This window comes from Eptesicus fuscus, chromosome 21 (genome assembly GCF_027574615.1).
Source record: "Eptesicus fuscus isolate TK198812 chromosome 21, DD_ASM_mEF_20220401, whole genome shotgun sequence".
NCBI classification, from domain to species: Eukaryota; Metazoa; Chordata; class Mammalia; order Chiroptera; family Vespertilionidae; genus Eptesicus; species Eptesicus fuscus.
In genome coordinates, this window is record NC_072493.1 from 46,413,481 (window position 1) to 46,436,252 (window position 22,772).

General features: G+C 42.5%; 1 pseudogene; it reads left to right on the forward strand.

Moving 5' to 3' along the window:
• The window catches only part of LOC103304258 (zinc finger protein 208-like), a 69,481-nt pseudogene extending 48,153 nt beyond the window's left edge, over positions 1-21,328 (forward strand).
• The last annotated feature ends 1,444 nt before the right edge of the window (positions 21,329-22,772 follow it).

The window sequence follows — 22,772 nt, forward strand, 5'->3', positions numbered from 1 at the left end:
CATTGTGTCGAGTAAACAATCGGTGCATACCTCTGGCCCTTGCAGGGCACAAGGTTCACCAGCGTTCCAGGCTCCTTGTTTACACTTCTCTGATAGTGAAGACAGTGGGTGGCTTCCCACATCTCCCCCCTTTCTTTTCCTTAGAAATCTTGAAAAGTGAATGCTCCTGAAGAGCTCGAGTCCTTTTAAGACTCTTCATTCCGCATCTGCAGAATATAAATAAACATATGAGAATAAAAATGAGACAAGCAGCCCTAACCGGTTTGGCTCAATGGATAGAGCGTCAACCTGTGGACTCAAGGGTCACAGGTTTGATTCCGGTCAAGGGCATGTACCTTGGTTGCGGGCACATCCCCAGTAGAAGATCCTCAAGAGGCAGCTGATCGATGTTTCTCTCTCATCGATGTGTCTAACTCTATCCCTCTCCCTTCCTCTTTGTAAAAAATCAATAAAATGTATAAAACAAAAATGAGACAAGAATAACAACAAAAATGACACAAGCAACAGTGGTTATGCTGATAGGCAAATGTAATTGAGATCCAGTGGAAGGGGTGAATTCTTTCATGTCCTTTTAAAATGGTGCCAGGCATCTAAGGAATTTGTAAGTTTGCCAGGGATAATTGTACAATATGCTGTTGTAATTCTAAAACATCAAAGGTTGTGTTACCTTTACCCCAAGCACCAAGAAGGTGATTTTTTTATTGATTCCCAAGGGTGCAAGGTACTATGATAGGGAACGGGGGTAACACAAATCTGGGAAAAATTATAATGACACTGCAAGGATATTCTTTGCTGTAGGCTGTAGATTTTACCACCCATCCACAAGACTGTAGACTTTAGTGCCGACAAGTCAATCTCAAACTGGCTTGCAATTCTTTTTTGTATAGACAAGGTCTTAGTTACATTTTCCTTAACTTGTTGTACAAACTGTGAATTTTAAACGGTTTGTACCATGATGGAGCAGAAATTCCCACAGAAATAAGTAACATTACGAGGGCAAAGATTCCTGCAATTAACATTCCCAGAAACGTTTTTTGTCTTTTCAAGATTTTTACCAGATCATGTAACAGTTGGTAGGTTTGATGAGATTCCCAAGGCTCGGTTAGGTTAGTAGGAACCCACTCGAAAGCCGGTTGTTTTAAAATCGTGAGGGAATCCTTTTGGAAGGTGGAATTAATACATTGGGATAGTGCGCAGTCTGTCCATGACACCTCATACAGATGGCTTGTAGCATTAAGGTGCGTCTGGATGGGGCCTGAGAGGAGTCCAAACGGATCAAACACAGAGGCGGTGGCAAACACTGTCTTATTGGGAGTTCCCCATAAGGTACGAATGGAATTATCTGCGCTGTAATTAAAACTACACCATTTTATAGGTGCAAGTGCAGCAGCTAATTTCCATTGCGTATTTTGTAGGGGCCAATTGTCATGTTGTAATTGAGATCCAACAAATCCTCAATGCCATGAAATGGAGTGATTAGCTTCAACATATAGATAGGATGCGTTCCCCTTCCATTTTAGGGTGTGATTGTTACTATACGCAGACTCATAGGGGCTCTAATCCACAAAGGAAAAACTGTGATTCAGTTTGCTGGTGCTAGGATCATCACTATAACAGTCTTGCCAATTAATTTCTTCCTCGATGGGGTGCCATTCATAAGACTTTTTACATAGTGGCTTAGTCGGGGAGGGAAGTGTCTTAGTACAGTTATATTTTCTACACCTCTTCCCAGAGCAAGGAGTGATAGTAGACGTGTTTGGGCTTTTTCTTACCCTTCATTTGGTGTCCATGCTAGCCAGAAGCCTCTCTTTAATTTTACACAGAAAGGAGCAGTGGTTTGATTCTGTGTCATACAAAACAGAAGCTGAGTGGCAACATCAATATAAGTATATTTTACCCATAGTAATCATTCTTTTCTACATCTTGTTTTTAACATATTTATTTTCCATTTTTCTCAGGTAATTAATATATTTTCATTGATGTAGTTCCAGTTTGATTACATATATTTTGTGTTTCTGATGGGACACTTTCTTTGCATGACTTGATATCTTTTATTGAGATTCAGGAATTGTAAAGAAGCAGACTTTTGAACATGCTTTCTATAGGAGGAAACAAATAACAACCACCTGTGGAACAAATTCTACTTTTGGTCAACACTCTTTTCAGGATCTGTGTTCTTGGTTTGGTTGTCTGTTTAATTTCCCAGTTGGAAATGTTCTCAGTTTCTTTGTCAGGCCCACGATATCTTTTCAGGCTTAATATACATCTTCAAGCTTTGTGGTGCTGGAACTCTTTCTCATTGTTTCTTTCTAGCAGCCACTGCAGGGCACTCACACTGTACCGCCGTTCTGTTCGCACTCTGTGTCATGCACAACAGACACTTGTTATTCAAGATGCTTCAAAACAGGGAGATCATTGAACATGTACTTCTCTCATCTCTTTCTCCAGTGAAGAACTGGAAATTGGGAGTATTTTTATAATATTGCCATTGTGTGCCAGGGGGTTTAATTAAGCAGGTATCATTGGCAAATGTAAGCTATTCTTTGTCTCACTTTGATATGACTTTTCCTCATTGTACCTATCTTAACCTTTTTTTGAATCCTTCACTTGCATTTGGAGTACTTCAAATTGTCATTTGCTTAACATTTACTGGTAAGTAGAAAGTTTAGTCACCTGATAGTTGAAACTGAAAATTTATTTCTTTCAGCTATGTCATCTGAAGATGACCAGGCCTTTTTGCCTAAGCCCGGACTACAAGATGTATTCTCTGAAATAATACTGGTAAGATACAAAAGGTAGTGACTTTCATCATGTACTCTTAATGAGAGCCTTGGAATTTGAGAGTTGATGAGAAGAGAAAATATTAATATAACTAGAACGAACCTGGCATAATTATTAACAATAAAATTCTTGTTACTTAAAAAGGTCAAGCGTATTATGCATTTGAGAAACCTGCCACTTTAAAGTCAGTTACATTGGCAGATCAGTGTGTTTCTGCACATATAGGTAGAAAACGACTTTTTACTGTTCGGTATCTTTGGAAAGGAAATCTGAAAAAAACTAGAAACTCAGTCTGTGGTATGAATAATCATTTAAATTTTAAAGTGTATAGTGGAATTAATTGTTCAGTCAATCCTTTCTAAAATTTTGAGATTTATAATGTACTTATGCAATTTAAATGTGCTCAATTTTGCCATTTTTTTCTTTTTTAAATATATATTATTGATTTTTTACAGAGAGGGATAGAGAGTTAGAAACATCGATGAGAGAGAAACATCGATCAGCTGCCTCTTGCACACCCCCTACTGGGGATGTGCCCGCAACCAAGGTACATGCCCTTGACCGGAATCGAACCTGGGACCCTTGAGTCCGCAGGCCGATGCTCTATCCACTGAGCCAAAACGGTCTCGGCAGCAACTTTTTTAAATACATTTTTTTATTTCAGAGAGGAAAGGAGAATGAGAAGAACATCAATGTTGAGAATCATTGATTGGCTGGCTGCCTCCTGCACACCCCTCACTTGGGGATCCAGCCCATAACTCAGGCATGTGTCCTGACTAGGACTCAAACATTGAGTCATGCCTTCCAGGCATTTTGGGAATCTTGTAAACAAAAATTCATTATCCTTCCTCTGATAATTTTAAATTTTAGTTTTTGTCTAGAATTTTTATAAATTGGGAATGCTTTTTTTACACAACCATCTTGATTTAATGGGTATCACAAAATGGTTCTTATACAACAAATATACACATTTAATGAAATTATAGCTGTCACTGAAAGCCTTTCTATCTCTCCTTATCACCAGAGTACATATACTGAAGACAGAAGTTATGAATGGAACGCATATTGGAAAAACTTTAAGCAAGAGTCATATCATAATAATCATTGGAGAAGTGAGCTTGCAGAGGATCATTATGAAAGTGGAAAACTCTTTGACCAAATGTCCAATCACAATATACATCAAATTATTCCTATTGTGGAGATTACACTCGAAGGAAGTAAATGTGTAAAATCTTTTCAGGAATCTTCAAGTTGCACCGAACAAGAGTGTATTCATGCTGGGCAGGAGGCTTACAAAGGGAATGCCTGTGGTAGAATCACCAGTCAGATATTCAATCCAAATAAACTGAAAGAAATCCATAGTGGAGAAGAACCTTATAAATATGAAGATTCTAGTAAAACATCTGATTGGCTTTCAGGTTGTACTCTAAATCAGAAATTTCATTCTGGAGAAAAGACTTACACATGTAAAGTATGTGGCAAAGCCTTTAATCATGCCTCACACCGTAATCGTCACCAGCTTATTCATACTGGAGAGAAGCCTTATAAATGTACAGAATGTGGCAAATCCTTTGGAACGTCCACACAACTTACTATGCACCAGAGAGTGCACACTGGGGAGAAACCTTATAAATGTAGGGAATGTGGCAAATCCTTTGGGTGCTCCTCAGGACTTACTAAACATCAGAGAATTCATACTGGAGAGAAGCCTCATATATGTACAGAATGTGGGAGAGCATTCAGTGAGTCCTCGGGCCTTAAGCGACATCAGAGAGTTCATACTGGACATAAGCCTTATAAATGTAGAGAATGTGACAAAGCATTTAGCCACTCTTCATCCCTTACTTCTCATCAGAGAGTTCATACTGAAGAGTGGCCTTATAAATGTAGAGAATGTGGAAAAGTTTTAAGTAAGGCCTCAACCCTTACTGAACATCAGAGAGTTCATACTGGAGAGAAGCCTTATAAATGTAATGAATGTGGCAAAGCCTTTACTCAGTCCTCGGGCTTTAATAAACACCAGAGAGTTCATACGGGAGAGAAACCTTATAAATGTAATGAATGTGGCAAAGCCTTTTGGCATTACTCTGGCTTTACAAACCATCATAGAATTCATACTGGAGAGAAGCCTTATAAATGTAATGAATGCGGCAAAGACTTCAGGGAGTCGAGAAAGCTTATTCGCCATAAAAAAATTCATACTCGTGCCCTAGGCGATTTGGCTCAGTGGATAGAATATCAGCCTGCAGACTGAAGGGCCTGGGTTCCATTCCAGCCAAGGGCACATGCCCAGGTTTTGTCCATGATCCTCAGTTGGGGAAGAGGAGTGCAGGAGGCGGCTGATCAACTAATCTCTCTCTTCATTGACGTTTTTATCTCTCTCCCTCTCCTTTCCTCTCTGAATCAATAAAAATAAAAAAGTTGCCGAAACCGGTTTGGCTCAGTGGATAGAGCGTCTGGCCTGCGGACTGAAAGGTCCCAGGTTCGATTCTGGTCAAGGGCATGTACCTTGGTTGTGGGCACATCTCCAGTAGGGGGTGTGTAGGAGGCAGCTGATCGATGTCTCTCTCTCATCGATGTTTCTAACTATCTCTCTCCCTTCCTCTCTGTAAAAAATCAATAAAATATATTTTTTAAAAAAAAGTTGCAGGTTTGATTCATAGTGCAGAAAGTCCCGGATTGGGAGTGTGAGTCCTCATCTGCTCAGTTGGTGTTCCGGAGGCAACCAATAAATGTCTTGCACATGGATGTTTTTATCTGTCCATTTATAATTTCACTGTTTAAAAAATCATTTAAAAATTGTTTCAAAGAAAAGTTTCCCAGCTCCCTGCAGACCCAGACAGTTGCCCTGCCAGCTGGATGCACCTGGGTGTATGAGCTCAAGTGAAAGCAACAGAGAAGGGCTCAGCCACCACGGAATTACGTGAAAAGATGAATTTTGGATGATTACAGCGATTAAACTTAGTGGTGTTTTATTCTACAACAAAGACTAGTTGAAAGAGAAAAGAGTTCCTGAGATTGAGGTGCTCAGTAATGAAAACCTAACATGTGTGACATGTCCTTGGGACTGGCGAGTGGATAGAGGCTGGAAGCAGACTTAGTGGACAGGTACATGTGAGGGGACTATAATTGAAGGAACTAGGATTGAAGTCAGGAAGCGTGGGAAATGATGTTTTGATTAAGGGAAAAGTTGATCTAAAGTAGAGCTCCCCGTTCCTACACAGTTGCTTCAGCCTCACTACCAACATCTGCCTTCCTATACCACATGAAGCAGAACCACCTGGCCAATCCACAGACTCATAAGAAATACTGAATTATTATTGCATTAAGGGAATCAATTTTGGGGTGGTTTATATAACATAATGAACTTGAGATGCTGAGTGTTAAGGACTGAAATTTGTCCCCAGAAATGGATATTTTGAAGCCCTAACCCCCAATATGTATTTGGAGATAGGTTTAGGGAGGTCATTAAGGTTATATGAGGTCACACTTGTGGAGTACTAATCTGTTAGAATTGGGGTCCTTATAAAAGGAGGAGATAGAATAACCTGTCTGTACATGTGCTTGGAGTTTCATTTGAATAATATTATCAAGAAAGAAGAACTCAAAAAAAAAAAGAACTATTTCTGATCTAAGTCAGCAATATTTTTGATGTGTTTAATTTCAGAATAGGTGTTACATTAAAATGCTTCATGAAATAAAATGTGTGTAGTGAAAAAACACTAAGGTGATTTAATGTAGTTTATCACAATGTTCTTTAAAAGGTTTATTTTTAAGCAATGCTATTGTCCTAAATGCTCACATATCTTAGTCATCCTAATCTCATATCCCAGGTCGTGTCCCTCTGAAAGACTGTGGAACTCAATGCTATTGAGTCTTATTTCCCCCTGTGAATGAGGAAGGGAGCAGGAAAGGCTGCTGGTGTCAGTATGAAATACCTGGCTACGCAGGGAGAATTTTGTTTCTTCATCCTCACACAGAACATTGCAATTTTTTGTTTAATGAAAATGTTTACATGAATTCCAATTTCAGTCAGGTTCCTGGGCTTAAGCCCCTCCCCACCTCCAGCCCCTCACTGAGGTCCAGTTCCTGCAGAGTTACTTCAGCTTCATTATCAACATCTGCCTTCATGGCTGGGGGTTGGTTGGGAAAATTAGCTCCTGACATAACCCTTTGTAATTGTTATTTTCCAACACACATGGAAATCTTTCTGAGTGCTTTTATAATATACTAGAGGCCCGGTGCATGAAATTCGTGCACGGGGGTGTGTGTCCCGCAGCCCAGCCTGCACCGTCTCAAATCTGGGACCCCTCTCACAATCCAGGACTGCTGGCTCACAACTGTTTGCCTGCCTGCCTTCCTGATTGCCCCTAACTGCTTCTGCCTGCCAGCCTGATAACCCCCTAACCACTCTCCTGCCAGTCTGATTGATGCCTAACTGCTCTCCTGCCAGCATGCTTGCCCCTAACTGCCTCCCCTGCAGGCCTGGTCACCCCTAACTGCCCTCCCCTGCAGGCCTGGTTCCCCACAAATGCTCTCCCCTGCAGGCCTGGGTCCCCCCAACTGCCCTTCCCTGCAGGCCCGTTCACCCCCAACTTCCCTCCTCTGCTGGCCTGGTCACCACTTACTGCCCTCCCCTGCAGACTTGATCGCCCACAACTGCCTTCCCTTGCAGGCCTGTTCCCTCCAAATTGCCCTCCCCTTCTGGCCATCTTATGGCAGCTATCTTGTGTCCACATGGAGGCAGCCATCTTGTGTGTTGGAGTGATGGTCAATTTGCATATTACTCTTTTATTAGATAGGATATTTGAAGCTAAATGTGTGAGTCACTGACTTCAAAACCTTCACCACTGAGAATGAAGAGGGATGTGGACAAACAGACATCACTGCCAGAGTGTTTCATTCCATTATCAGTTTCAAGGAGCAAATCCACAGGCCTGTTGGAAAGTTGGAGATCACCTTTAACATCATTTCTGGAGGTTGCATTTGCCCATGTGGATTGTATCCTCTCCCACAGTGTATCCTCTCTGGTTTGATGCAGGTAAGGCTTCATCAGGGTTTCTGTCAGGGAATTCTCCTCTGTTCCATGGTGTATGTACCTGTGTTAATCCCGGATCACATCCACTTGGTTACTCTTGCTTTGTGAATGTTTTTCAGTGTAAAAAAGTGAATCTTCCAACTTTCCTACATTTGAAGTGTTTTGGCTGTCCCACATCTCTTTTGCTTGGTTCCATATGAATTCTATTGATGTTTATTAAATTACAGCCAAAATTGCCTTGGAATTTCCATAGGTAATCTATTGTGTAGACACTTGGACATATTAAGGAATGTCTCAATTTATTTGTGTCTGCTTTCTTTAGCATTGTATATATATATATATATATATATATATATATATATATATATTTCTTTATTGATTTCAGAGAGGAATAGAGAGATAGAAACATCAATTATGAGAGAGAACCATTGATCAGCTGCCTCCTGCACGCCCCCCCACTGGGAACCAAGCCCACAACCCGGGCATGTGCCCCTGGCCAGAATCGAACCTGTGATTGTTGAGTCTGCAGGTCGACACTCCATCCACCCAGCCAAACCGGGCAGGGCTGTTGTGTCATTTTCATTGTAAAGTATTTTATTGCATGTGTAGAATGGAATGTCTATGTGTTTGTTATGTGTTGTGTGTTTTCTGACTGGGCGGCAATACTTAAGGGTTGATTTTTTAAAATATATATTTATTTTATTGCTTTTTTACAGAGAGTAAGGGAGAAGGATAGAGAGTCAGAAACATGAATGAGAGAGAAACATCGATCAGCTGCCTCCTACACACCTCCCTCTAGGGATGTGCCCGAAACCAAGGCACATGCCCTTGACTGGAATCGAACCTTAGGATCCTTCAGTCCTAAGGCTGACGCTCTATCTACTGAGCTAAACCGGTTAGAGCAAGGGTTGATATTTTATTTGTCTAAAGCAGTGGTTCTCAACCTTCATAAGGCCATGACACCTTAATACACTTCCTTATGTTGTGGTGACCCCCACCATAAAATTATTTTCGTTGCTACTTCATAATTGTAATTTTGCTACTGTTAATGAATCATAATGTAAATATCTGTGTTTTCCAATGGTCTTAACATCTGCAGCAGCGGTTCTCAACCTGTGGGCCTTCACTCTGGCTTCCTCCTTCTGCCATGCTCCAGCTGGAATCTTTCGCCTTGGCTGCTGACTCCAGCTGCAGTCTTCCCTCTTTGTCTTCACTGCAAACTCCAGCCAGAGTCTGATATCTTCATCTTTGCTCCACCCGGAGTGCCGCTGCTGTAGAACCTTCGCCCCCTGCCCTCCCTCTCATAGCAGGAGTCATGCCCTGACCATCACTCCATGCCTGGAACGGTTGGGTGACAGGGCTGTCGCCAATTTTGTCCTTCTAATTTGCATATTCCCTCCTGATTGGCTGGTGGGTGTCTTGGAGGTATGTCAATTTGCATCTTTCTCTTTTATTAGTGTAGATATGTAAAAGGTTTAGTGACCAACCTGCTGGTCGGGCGCACTGACAACTTGAAAACAAATATTGATTCCTGCATATGTGATACATACAAAGCTCTCGCTGGTGCCTATTCCAGGGTGCTTTAATTATATAAAACTATACTATATATACTATTTTGACATGTAATTTTTTGCAGTAATGTAATTACCACAGGAATCTTTATTCTAATTAATTTACTTTGAATATGCAGGAATCCGTGCACCGGGCCACTAGTATTCTTATAACTCTGTTTTACATATTGTTGATTTAACAATTGTTTGGTTTCCCAAATATAACGAAAAATTAACAGCAGACATTCTACAATAATATCAGTGTCCCATTAGCTAGGTTATAGGGACTACTAAAGTCAAAATATTCATTTAAAAATGCATTCCCATAACACAAAGATTTCAAAGACCAACATTAACAACTAGAAATTTTTCATCTCTTGAAAAATGCATAAATTTCTTTCCCACTGTTTTGGGTGGGACATAAGATCAGCAAGTGCCTAACTGTGAATGGATATCTGGGTCTGTCTGTGACACCCCATCCACCTGCTTCCCTAACTCAAGCTGCCTCTCCATTCAGATGGGGGGACAGGGAGGGGCTGAGAGAGCAGGCTGCCCTTTCCCTGCCCCCTCCTCACTGAGGGTTTAAGGATCCAGGCAAATCCGAGGCAGAAAGTTTCTGGTTTCAAACCCAATATTCCTGCCTTTTGAGTTCTCTGTAACTTCGCTGTAAGAATGTGTTACCAGCCTGTGAGATCCTGGGAAAGACACCTCCCTGGGACATGTGCAGCTGAAGGGCAGGCCAGCCAGTAGCTCTCAGCACAGCCTCTGGGATCTGGAAACTTCTGTGTGAATTCCAGATGCCTCCTCCCCTCTTTATGCTTTTGCAGCAGTTGCCATTTACTCGCTAGCACCCCAATAAAAGAACAGCCTCTCTATCTGGGGAGCCTTGTGCCATCAAAGGGCAACTGGTGCCGAAACTGGTTTGGCTCAGTGGATAGAGCGTCTGCCTGTGGACTGAAGGGTCCCAGGTTCGATTCCGGTCAATGGCATGTACCTTGGTTGAGGGCACATCCCCAGTGGGGGGTGTGCAAGAGGCAGCTGATGGAAGTTTCTCTCTCATCGATGTTTCTAACTCTCTATCCCTCTCTCTTCCTCACTGTAATAAATCAATAAAATATATTTAAAAAAAAAAAGGGCACCTGGCCCTTTCCTCCCTTTAAAGAAGCAAAATACCCGCCCTCTCTCTGCTCCTGTCTCTTCTCTCCCTGGTGAATCCTGTCACAGCCGCGTCACCAGCCAAACCCCAACAATGACGGGGGAACTCCACCAGGAAGGGCTGTCCCTGTGGGAGGAGGTGAGGGACCCAGGGCTGCCCCCTCGCTCCTGCCCCGCCCTCCCTCCCTCTGTCCCCGCACAGGCCCCGCCCCCACCGCGGAGTCGCTCAGCTCAGGCGCTGGCCCCGCCCATCCCGCAGGGAGGCGCATGCGCAGTATTTTGCCAACGGAAGCGGCTGTGGAGGGGAAGATGGCGGTTCCCTGAGGAGGTGTCTGAGCTTTAAAGCCGCTGCTCTCCGTCCCCCTCCCCGCAGGGAAGGCTGAGGGCGCTGCGGGCGCTGAAGTCCGTGGTGAGGTCCCCGCCCCGGAGCCCCTCACCGCGGTGAGTCCGGTCCCGGGCGGCTGCACAGTGGAGGCGCTGCGTTCCTTTGGGGGAAACTGAGGCCCGGCCCGCGGTCTCTCCGCCTGTGGCTGTGGGCCCCGCCTGCCGCGTGGTTTTCCTGCTGAAAACCATCCCCGGGGCCGCCGGTCCCCCCGCGGGGCTGGGAGTCTGGGTCAGGGGGTTCCCGCCCTTTGCGCCCCTCCCCCGCCCGGCGCTTTCCGCCCACAGAGCCCGGATGGCTCCCGGCCTGGGGGTCTGCACCCCGCCTTCCTAGGCCCCCCATTAATAAGGGGTCTGAGTGCCCGGGGAGCACAGTGTCCATGGGGAGGGGCTCAGGGGGAGGAACGCGGTGTCCCCAGAAGAGGTGACCTGCCCGCAGGGAGGGCTTTGTGGGGGCGGTGACTGCGGGGGGCGGGGACCCGGGCTGGGGGGTCAGGAGGGGAGGGAGAGAGACAGACACGTGGGAGGAGGAAGGGCGGTGAGGGGTCCACAGAGGGGCCCATAGGGGTGTGGGGGGACTGGACGGCGATGGTGGGAGTGAGGGGGGAACTCGGGAAAGCAGCCTGAGGAGGAGGGAAGTGGGGAACTAGGGGGAGGGGAGCCCAGAGAGAGGAGGGAGCTGAGGGGAGAGGGGCCTGGTGAGCAGAAGTGGGGGCCGCACAGGAGGAGGCACCTCAGACGAAGACACTGGTTCAGAGGAGAAGAGTTGGGTTCAGACGGAGACACTGGTTCAGAGGGAGCGAGTGCAGGGACGGAAAGGGGGGCTTAGGGAGGGGGGAGCAGAGGGGAGCAGCGCGGAGTCCCCAGCTGTGGGAGCAGGACAGACTGTCACGGGCAGCAGCGGGGACACGGGCGTGGGGAGGGACAGACGGACGTGTGTGGAGATGGGAGCCGTCAGAGACCAGGAGAAAGAGCACCGGAAGGGAAATGGGTTTCAGGAGGTTCATGGCCCGGGTGTAGGACAGACAGAGAAAAGGGGGGAAAGAGCAGGGAGGGGGGGACACAGGAAAGGACCACAGAGGAGAGAAAGGGAACAGGGAGACAGAGACAGACCCATGGACAGAAATACATGGTAGTGGGAGGGGGGGAACCCTGATCTGGGTGAGGGGTGAGCTGATGGGGTGTGGATGGTTAAGTTGTGATATATTGGCTTATTTTTATTTTTTTTAAATACATTTTATTGATATTTTACAGAGAGGAAGGGAGAGGGCTAGAGAATTAGAAACATCAATCAGCTGCCTCCTGCACACCCCCTACTGGGGATGTTCCTGCAACCAAGGTACATACATGCCCTTGACCAGAATTGAACCTGGGACCCTTTCAGTCCTTAGGCCGACTCTCTATCCACTGAGCCAAACCGGTTTCGGCTGTTTTTGGTTTTAAATATATTGTGATTAGTTCACATTCTGAGCCCTGTATCATTTTCACTGTTTATTATACTTTGTAATATTCATTCTCAGTTAGTAATATGAGGCAATCCCTGTGTGCACTTCGTAAGGATGTCGATGATCTTCACAGTTGGAAGCTAGTTGTGTGAGTTGGTTTCATGTTGAGCACCTCTTTCCTTCCCTTCATGTGATTTGTTGAATTAGTGTCTGTGAGCCACACACATGACCTGTTCCCCTAAGTCCCTCTGGTCCATTCTCTGAAACTATTGAAGGATGGACGGGATTGAACTTGAACTTGGTTCTCACAGGGCCCATCTATTCATGTTGAAGTCATTTGATGAGCATATTTCAGTAGGTAATTTTAGCCAAAGGCTTTAGCATGAAGACCTATTCTCTGTAATTTCCTGGGAAAGGGGGGAGGAATTCTTCCTGGGAAACCTACACATGTACAAGTTCCTGTTCAAAACTCTGACCCCCACTACCCAGAGGTCTCAGGTGTGCTGGGTCTGATGTGTGGTGCCCAGGGCTACTGAAAACCGCTCTGAGAGACACTTGCAGGCCCCAGGAGGGAACTACTTAAAAATGCCAGGACATGGGCCGCAGGGCAGGCCTATTAAGAGGAGCTAAGGGGTATTCTGTTGGGTTTGGGGGTTCAGCAGAGCAGCACATGCTCTCATTGCTGTGGGAGTTTGTGGAAGTCTTTGGAAAGACAAACACATGAAGACAATAAAACCCCTCACAGTGTGGTCTCCATGTGGGAGCTCATTGTTCCTGACTCTCCTGTGACCAAGGACAGGAGGTTGTGGTCTTTTCCTCATTTCCAGGTCCTTCTGACTGAGTGTGAGGTGAGCTGATGAACAGGCTGTGTGGTCACCTTTGAAGGCACATTCTGTGACTCCTCAACATAGTGTCACCTGAGGAAACATCCCAGACCCCATCAGGACCAGGACCACATGGCTGCTCCTCAGGTAAAAGATGTGTCCTGGGTAAAAGGCTGTTTGGTTTTCCTTGAACATCTGTTGATATATTTCTCTTTCCCTTCCCATGCCTGTGCCCCCTCTGCTGCCCCTGTTACAGTCTGTCCTGTTACCCAGAGCTGGCTGACTCAGTGCTGCTTCTCCCTCTGCTCTGTCATCCCTAAACCCTCCTTTTTGTCCCTGCATTCCCTCCACAATTCTTTTCCTCGAACCAGTCTCTCTAAAGTGTGTCCCCCTTTATTCCCCCCACTTCTGTTTGCCAGGACCACTCTTTCTCCCAATCCCCTTCATCTCTCTGGGACTCTTACCTCTCCTCCATATTTCTGTACTTCTAATGTTCTTACCTTTCCAGCTTGTTTTCCTTTCCTTATTTCCTGTTTTCTTCTTCTTTTTTAATTTTTGTTCATTTCAGAGAGGATGGAAGAGGGGGAGAGAGAGGGAGAGAGAGAGAGAGAGAGAGAGAGAGAGAGAGAGAGAGAGAGACATCAATGATGAGAGAGTGTCATTGATTGACTGCCTCCTGCACAACCCCACTGGGGATCAAGCCCACAACCCGGGCATGTGCCCTTGACAGTAATGGAATCTGGGACCGTTTAGTCGACAGGCTGACGCTCTACCCACTGAGCCAAACCCAGTAGGACTACTTCCTGTTTTGTTACGATAATCAGTGTCAGCAGTTTCTATATTTCTCTGTCTCTTTTTTAACGTATGTGTTTATTGAATTCAGAGTGGATAAGAGAGGAGAGACAGACAGAACCATCAAAGAGCAGAGAGAATCAGTGATCAGCTGCCTGCTGCATTCCCCCCACTGTGTACCGAGTGTGAAACCTGGAGTCTGACCTGACCAGGAATGGAACCCTGCCCTCCTGGTTCAGAGGTCAACACTCTGTCTCAGAGCATCACCGGCTGGGTATTCTCTCCTTTTTCCCAGAGCCTTCTCTGCCTTCATTTTATGCAGCCTCCCTAAGGTCAGGAAGCATTCCCACTTTAAATAATGACTTGCAACTCCCCAGAACATCCCTTTTGTGACAGATCCATCTGGGAAGGCAGCCATGTCTAACATTCCTAATGGGATGGGTTCAGAGGCTCTAGTATATTGAAGAAGGGAAATGTAGGTTTTAGGTTCAAGTGGCTGCAGCATCAGCTCTTGATCAGGGGTAAGAAAATGCACACTTTACTACTCAGAATTGCTCAGCAAGTTCTGAAAGAAGAATTAATAGCAAATAGAAGACACTTGCTCACTAGATAGTACAAAGACTTCATAATTAAATGTACTGTTAGCTTACAGAACACGAGAGGTACCCGTGGACTGATACTTGCAAAAATTAATGATTATTTGTTATCATTTCCACATAATTATTTCTTTATTGAGGTATTTTTGGCAGTAATGTCATGGCAGTGGTGACCTGACCTTCCGAGCGTGTGCGTAAGTCACCTGATGGCCATTGTCTCAGTCCACCTGATGTTCAGGTGGCACAGGTTCTCCCCTCACTATGGAGTTAATGGTCTCCCTTTCTCAGGAACAAGGGTGTAGTAGTGATTTAATGAAAGTTGTGCAAAGACCATCACTTAACATCTGCTAATGTCCCTCTTCTTAGTTTGCATTTGCTTTTGAAAGGGACTTACTTTTCTTTCCTACAGATAATTGGCTTTTGCATGGGACTTTTAAATACCAGGACTTGATTCTTTAAATTTTCGTTACATTCTCTACTCACATCACGGACATACCCTACATCAGTGGTTCGCAAACTCATTAGTCAACAGAGCCAAATATCAGCAGTACATCAATTGAAATTTCTTTTGAGAGCCAAATTTTTAAAGTTCACCTTCTTCTAACGCCCCTTCTTCAAAATAGACTCACTCAGGCTGTGGTATTTTGTGGAAGAGCCACACTGAAGGGGCCAAAGAGCTGCATGTGGCTCACGAGCCGCGGTTTGACAACCACTGCCCTACATGATCACTTAGAAAGTTCCCCAAAGTGATATTATTAATGTATGTTCAGTTTCACTAAATTTCTACAATGTAGCTCTCCAGTATACATAAAAATTTTGAAACAAGTGGACTAATAAAAATAATTAGTTCCCCGAGGGTGGTGTGGACCAGTGATGGAGGGTTTTATTGCTGGTCTAGGGCAAGTAGCACCTGAGTTCCTGTGGTAGACAGCCAATCCATGTGTCTGTGTCTCTTTCACATTGATGTCTCTCTTTCTCTCCCTCTCCCCATCTCCCCCTTCCATCCTTTTGTTCCTCTACCTCCTTTCCTTACACTCTCCAAAAGTCAGTGGAAAAAAATCTCCCCAGATGAGAATGTACAACCACAAAAAGGAAACAATAGGTCTAACTTGTTTTATATCCTTATGTTTCTCTCCTTATTGTGTTTATACAAAACAAAGGGATCATGAACAAATAGATTCATGAGATTTACAGAATCACTAAACCATCTTGATTTCATAATTGTAAAATATGTGTCTCTGTGCCTAAACTGTTAACATTATTTCAGCTATTTTTTCTTGTTTTCTCCTCAAGTATTTTTTTATGGATTTCAGAGAGGAAGGGGGAGATAGAGAGATAGAAACGTCAACAATGAGAGAGAATCATGGACTGGCTGCCTCCTGTACACCCAACACAGGATTGAGCCTGCAATTTGGTCGTGTGTCCAGACCAGATATCAAACCAGTGACATCTTTGTCCATGGGTCATCCCTCAACTACTGGGACTCACCAGCAGGACTATAGAATAATCTTGTTCTAAGATTATTCATAGTAAATTCCCATTGAGGATTGCGGTTCCTATGTGTTATATTATGGGAGACCTGAATGCCATTAACAAAATTTCATTAATATTCAGTTCAAAGTTTTATATGAATTATTTCCTGTGTTTTCATTTTCTATGTATTGAGAAGTATGGGATATGACGCAGAAACATGGACATCACAAATCAAAAGTTAGCTTGTTACACGTGTGGAAACACAGGCTCCATCTCAGAACTTGGATCAGAATCTGTGTCTTTACAGAAGTTCATTTTATTGTGGTCTGCTTCACACTTGAGAAAAAGTCCATATATTTCCAACCTAGCATGATATTTCCATCTGAGAAATATACTCCACTGACCCTGAATGATGCAGATACAGCACTCAGAAATCCATATGCCTGTATCCATGCCTTAGTTTTATTTTATTTTTTTAATTTATTTTTTCATTATATTTTTATTGATTTCAGTAAGGAAGGGAGAGAAATACACAAACATCAATGATGAGAGAGAATCAGTGATTAGCTCCCTTCTGCACACACTTCCAGGCATGTGTCCTTGACTGGAATCGAACCTGCGACTCCTCAGTTTGCAGGCAACACTCTTATCAACTGAGCCAAACTGACTACGTTCGTGCTGTAATTTTAAAGTTTTTTTTTCCCTGTAAAGTAAAATCTGTACCGTGGATTTATGGACATATGACAACCTCACTTGTCAGTGTTAGAAAACACATCAGAGAATGTTACTGGGGCAAAGGGATCTTATTTGGTGATTTAGGATACTCTCGTAGGTACATCCTTCTTCTAACACTTTTCATGTGTGTGACACTGTGAACTCTTTCGGTGACCTTTGGATAAATGTGTGTTTTATTTCAGGGACCGTTGACCTTCGGGGATGTGGCCATAGATTTCTCTCAGGAGGAGTGGGAATGGCTGGACCCAGCTCAGCGGAAGTTGTACATGGATGTGATGTTGGAGAACTACAGCAACCTGGCCTCCCTGGGTGAGGATGACTTCCTTCCGGAGTTCCTACTCCACCCGCAGTGTTTTCATTTCTTTTATTTTAACATCTCTAAGGGGCTTCTTGTTTCTGTGTTAGATACTTGCTCTCGAGGAACAAATCGGGCCATAGCTGGTTTTGCCCAGTGGATAGGCTCAGTGGCCTGCGGACTGAAAGGTCCCAGGTTAGATTCTGGTCATGGACCAATGCCTGGGTTGCTAACCGATTTAGCTTGGTGGATAGAGCGTCAGCCTGCTGACCGAAAGGTCCCAGGTTCAATTCCGGTCCCGGGCATGTACATTGGTTGCAGGCACATCCCCGGTGGGGGATGTGCAGGTGGCAGGTGGTCCATGTTTCTCTTTCATCGATGTTTCTAACTCTCTATCCCTCTCCCTTTCTCTCTGTAAAAAATCAATAAAATATATTTAATTTAAAAAAAAGATGCTTCAAAACAGAGAGATCATTGATCATGCACTTCTTTCATCTCTCTCTCTCCAGTGAAGAAACTGGGTGGTGGGAGTTTTTTCATAATATTGACATTGTGCGCTAGGTGGTTTGAGCAGATATGATTGGCAAATGTAAGTAAGTCTTTGTCCTTCTTTGATGTGAGTTTTTCTCATTGTTCCTATCCTTAGCTTTCCTTGAGTTCTTATCTGACTCTTGGAGTACTCAAAATGGTATTTGGCCTATAGTTGCTGGTTACTTCAAAGTGCACTCACCTGATTGTCAAAACTACATTTGTTTTCTTCCAGCTATGCCATCTGCAGATGACCAGGCCTTTATGCCAAATGCTGGAATACCAAATTTATTCTCTGAAATAACACTGGTAAGACATAAAAGATGTCGCTTTGATAATGTATAATTAATGAAAGTCTTGGTATTTGGGGAATAGTGTGTCGAGAAGAGAGAATATTAATATAAACAGAACTAATCTGGAGCAGTTATCAGAATAAAATAGTTTTTACATAGTCTGTAATGTAAATAATCATTTGAATTGTTTGAAAGGTTGGGTGGAATTAAACTTGCATGCAATCATTTCTAAAATGTAGAGATTTATACCAAAACTATAGAATTAACCTGTACTCTATTTGGCATTATTTTATAATATAAAAAACAAACATTTTTAATGATTTCACAGAATAAGGGAGAGGAGGAGAGAGTCAAAAACATCAATTATGAGAGAGAATTATTCATTGGCTGCCTCCAGCATGCCTCCCACTGTGCACTGATCCTGCAATCAGGGCATGTGGCATGACCAGGAAGGAACCATCACCTACTTGTTCATAAGTTGAAGCTCAAACGCTGAGCCATGCTGGCTAGGCAGTTTGGCAATCTTTTAAACAAATATTTAACATTCCTCTAACAAGTAATGTTTTCTTTTTATTTCTTTTCAATAAATTTAATAAATTAGGAGAGCTTTTCTTATACAACCATCTTGGTTTAATGAGTATTATAAAATTGTTCTTATAAAACAAATGTGCATGTTTAATGAATTTATACCTGTCACTAAAGGACTTTCTATCTCCCATTATTAGCAGAGTATAGATTATGGAGATAGCAGTTATCAATGGAGTGAACATCGGGAAAACCTTAAGCAAGAGTCCTATCTTAATCATTGGACAAGCGAGCTTGCAGAGAACCATTATAAAAGCGGAGAAGTCTTTGACCAAATGTCCAGTCACAATATATGTCAGGTTATTCCTATTGTGAAGAAGACACACAAAGGAAATACATGTGTACAGTCTTTTCAGCAATTGTTAAATTACACCAAACAAGAGAATACTCATACTGGGGAGGAGGCTTATAAATGGAATCCGTGTGGGAGAGTCTTCAGTCAAATATTCAGTCTAAATAGACTGAACAAAATATCTAATCAAGAAAAACCTTATACATGTAAAGATTTTGGTAAAACATCTCATCGGCCTACAGATTATACTCTAAATCAGAGAATTTATACTGGAGAGACGCCTTACAAATGTAAAGCATGTGGCAAAGCCTTTAAATGTCATTCATCTCTTATTGCACATAAGGAAAGAATTCATACTGTTGCAAAATTTTACAAACCCAGAGAAGATGAAAAAGGCTTTAGTCAGTCCTCAAGACATACTCAACATTATAGAAATTCTAAGGGAGAAAAGTCTTATAAATGTTCAGAATGTGATAAAGCCTTTAGCAAGCCTTATACCCTTAGTATTCATCAGAGAATTCATACTGGAGAGAAGCCTTATAAATGTAGAGAATGTGGCAAAGCATTCAGTGATTCCACAAAGCTTAATCGACATCAGATAGTTCACACTGGAGAAAAGCCTTACAAATGTAGAGAATGTGGCAAAGCATTCAGTGAGTCCACAAAGCTTAATCGACATCAAATAGTTCATACTGGAGAGAAGCCTTACAAATGTAGAGAATGTGGCAAAGCCTTTGGCAGTTCCTCACACCTTGTTGATCATCAGAGAGTTCACACTGGAGAGAAACCATATAAATGTAGAGAATGTGGCAAATCCTTTGGCAGATCCTCAAATCTTACAGTCCATCAGAGACTTCATACTAGAGATAACCGTTATAAATGTACAGAATGTGACAAATTCTTTTGCAGTACCTCAGAACTTATAAAGCATCAGAGAGTTCATACTGGAGAGAAGCCTTATAAATGTACAGAATGTGGCAAAGCGTTCATTGAGTCCACAAAGCTCATTCGACATCAGATTGTTCATACTGAAGAGAAGCTATACAAATGTAGAGAATGTGGCAAATCCTTTGGCAGATCCTCAAACCTTACAGTCCATCAGAGAGTTCATACTAGAGATAACTGTTATAAATGTACAGAATGTGACAAATTCTTTTGCAGTTCCTCAGAACTTATAAAGCATCAGAGAGTTCATACTGGAGAGAAGCCTTATAAATGTACAGAATGTGGCAAATCGTTCAGTGCGTCCACAAATCTTAATCAACATCAGATAGTTCATACTGGAGAGAAGCCTTACAAATGTAGAGAATGTGGAAAAGCCTTTGGCCGATCCTCAGTCCTTGCTGATCATCAGAGAGCTCACACGGGAGAGAAGCCTTATATATGTAGAGAATGTGGTAAATCCTTTTGCAGATCCTCAAACCTTATCAAGCATCGGAAAGTTCATACTGGAGAGAAGCCTTATAAATGTACAGAATGTGAGAAATCCTTTGGCAGTTCCTCAGAACTAAAGAAGCATCAGAGAGTTCATACTGGAGAGAAGCCTTTTCAATGTAGAGAATGTGGCAAAGCGTTCAGTGAGTCCACAAAGCTTATTCGACATCAGATTGTTCATACTGGAGAGAAGCCATACAAATGTAGAGAATGTGGCAAATCCTTTGGCAGATCCTCAAACCTTACAGTCCATCAGAGAGTTCATACTAGAGATAACCTTATAAATGTACAGAATGTGAGACATCCTTAGGCAGTTCCTCAGAACTTATAAAGCATCAAAGAGTTCATACTGGAGAGAAGCCTTATCAATGTAGAGAATGTGGCAAATCGTTCAGTGAGCCTACAAAGCTTAAAGACATCAGATTGTTAATACTGAAGAGAAGCTGTACAAATGAGAGAATGTGGCAAATCCTTTGGCCACTCATCAGAACTTACTAAGCATGAGAGAGTTCATGCTGGAGAGAGGCCTTATAAATGTAGAGAATGTGGTATATCCTTCAGCAGATCCTCAATCCTTATCAAGCATCGGAAAGTTCATACTGGCGAGAAGCCTTATAAATATATATAATGTGGCAAATCGTTTGGCAACTCTTCAGATCTTACTACACATCACAGAGTTCATCCTAGAGAGAAGCTTTAAAAATATACAGAATGTCACTAACCATTTGGTAGATCATCAAACCTTACTAAGCATCAGAGAGTTCAAACTGCAGAGAAGTCCTATAGATGTGTAGAGTGTAATTCCTTGACCAGCAGTGAAAACTTACTGAATATCACAGAATTCATACTGAAAAGAAGCCTTATGAATGTGAAAAATGTAAAAAAGCTTTTAAAAGCCATTCACATATGACTTACCTTAGAGGCTTCCAAAGAAAAAGATAATACAAATGTAGAGAATGTACTGAAGTTTTTACCCACAGCTCTAAATTTACTGAACATCAGATTTTATAGTGGAGGGAAGGCTTACAATTGTTGAAAATGTGAGAAAACCATTAGCCTGTGGTCATGTTTACTGGAAATTTTATGAATCATTCTAAAGAGAAAGAGCAAAAACAAAAAGTTATGCAAAGATTTAACTGTGATTGATCATTGAGAATGATAAAATCTTATAAATTCTGAGGCATATGTCAACGTGATATCTCATTTATATGTCATACAACCTCTGATAATTATTACTGGATCGAAGTTCAGGAGATATAAAGAATGTAACAAAGCTTACTCAGTATGCAAACCTTACCTTACATCAGAATTCATACTGGGGAGAAACAATACAGATGTAAACCATGTCCTAAAATCTTTCATCAGCAACCATAGCTTATTTCTCACATTGGAATTCTAGAGGGAAACCTTAAAACTAAAGAATGTTGGAAATCCTATAGTTGGACCTACAGCCCCAGTCTTATCAGGAATTGTAATTGTGTTGAAATTCTACATTTATGATGTAGGAGATAGGCCTTTTGTTTACATTATACAGTTTATAAAACAAGGAATGAATGTGTGCCTTAAATTGACTGTAAAGATGTAAAAACTTTATTCGAATATGTAATTGATTATGGCTTTTAAATTATCACTGAATTCACACTAAATAGGTAGGCAAAATGCCTTTCAGGTATTTCTACATCAGAATATTTATTACACAGTGTACTCCAAACTTTAAATGTAGTTAGGTGATATTTCTATACTTGGATATATCAAAAGAATTGATCTTTCCATATGTACAATTACTTAGAGTGTTATCCCATTTATATATTTTTATTGATTTTTTACGGAGAAGAAGGGAGAGGGAAACAGAGTTAGAAAATAAGCTGCCTCCTGCACATCCCGTACTGAGGATGTACCCACAACCAAGGTACATGCCCTTGACTGGAATCGAACCGGTGACCCTTCAGTCCACAGGCCAACGCTCTATCCACTGAGCCAAATTGGTTAGGGCATGATGCTGCTCTGTTTTATTCCTGATGTGTGTGAGTGAAATCATGGGGTTGATTGTGTCTGCCTTAAAGATCTGTGAGCTGTTGTATATTATATGGACTTCTTTTGTGTACACTTTGCCATGGAATGTTGGGTACATTGTAAGGCACACTATATTATTCTATTAGAGAATAATCCTATTGAATAAGTCTTTTAAAATAATTCTCGAGTTTTGTAAATGATGTCTTCAAAGTTACTTCCTTTTCTGTGCCTATTTGTTGAGCTGAAAACGTTTTGAGGGCACATCAATTTGTGGTTATCACATTTAGGTGACCAGAACTACACTCACGTCAGTGCTATCTGTGTAGCACTGATAAAGAGGGATATTGCAGTAGCAGTGACACTGATGTTCCCAGGATACAGAATTGGTATGAGCTCTGCAGTTGGAGAGAGGACACCTTTCCTAGGCTGCATGCTGGCTGATCTCAGAAAAATTAATTCTATTTCTTTCCTTTCCCCTTTCCTGTTCCTGTGGATTTTCTCATTGTCCTCTAAGCTGCCATTCATTTTGCAGTGCTATGACAACAGCATATAAAGCTATTCC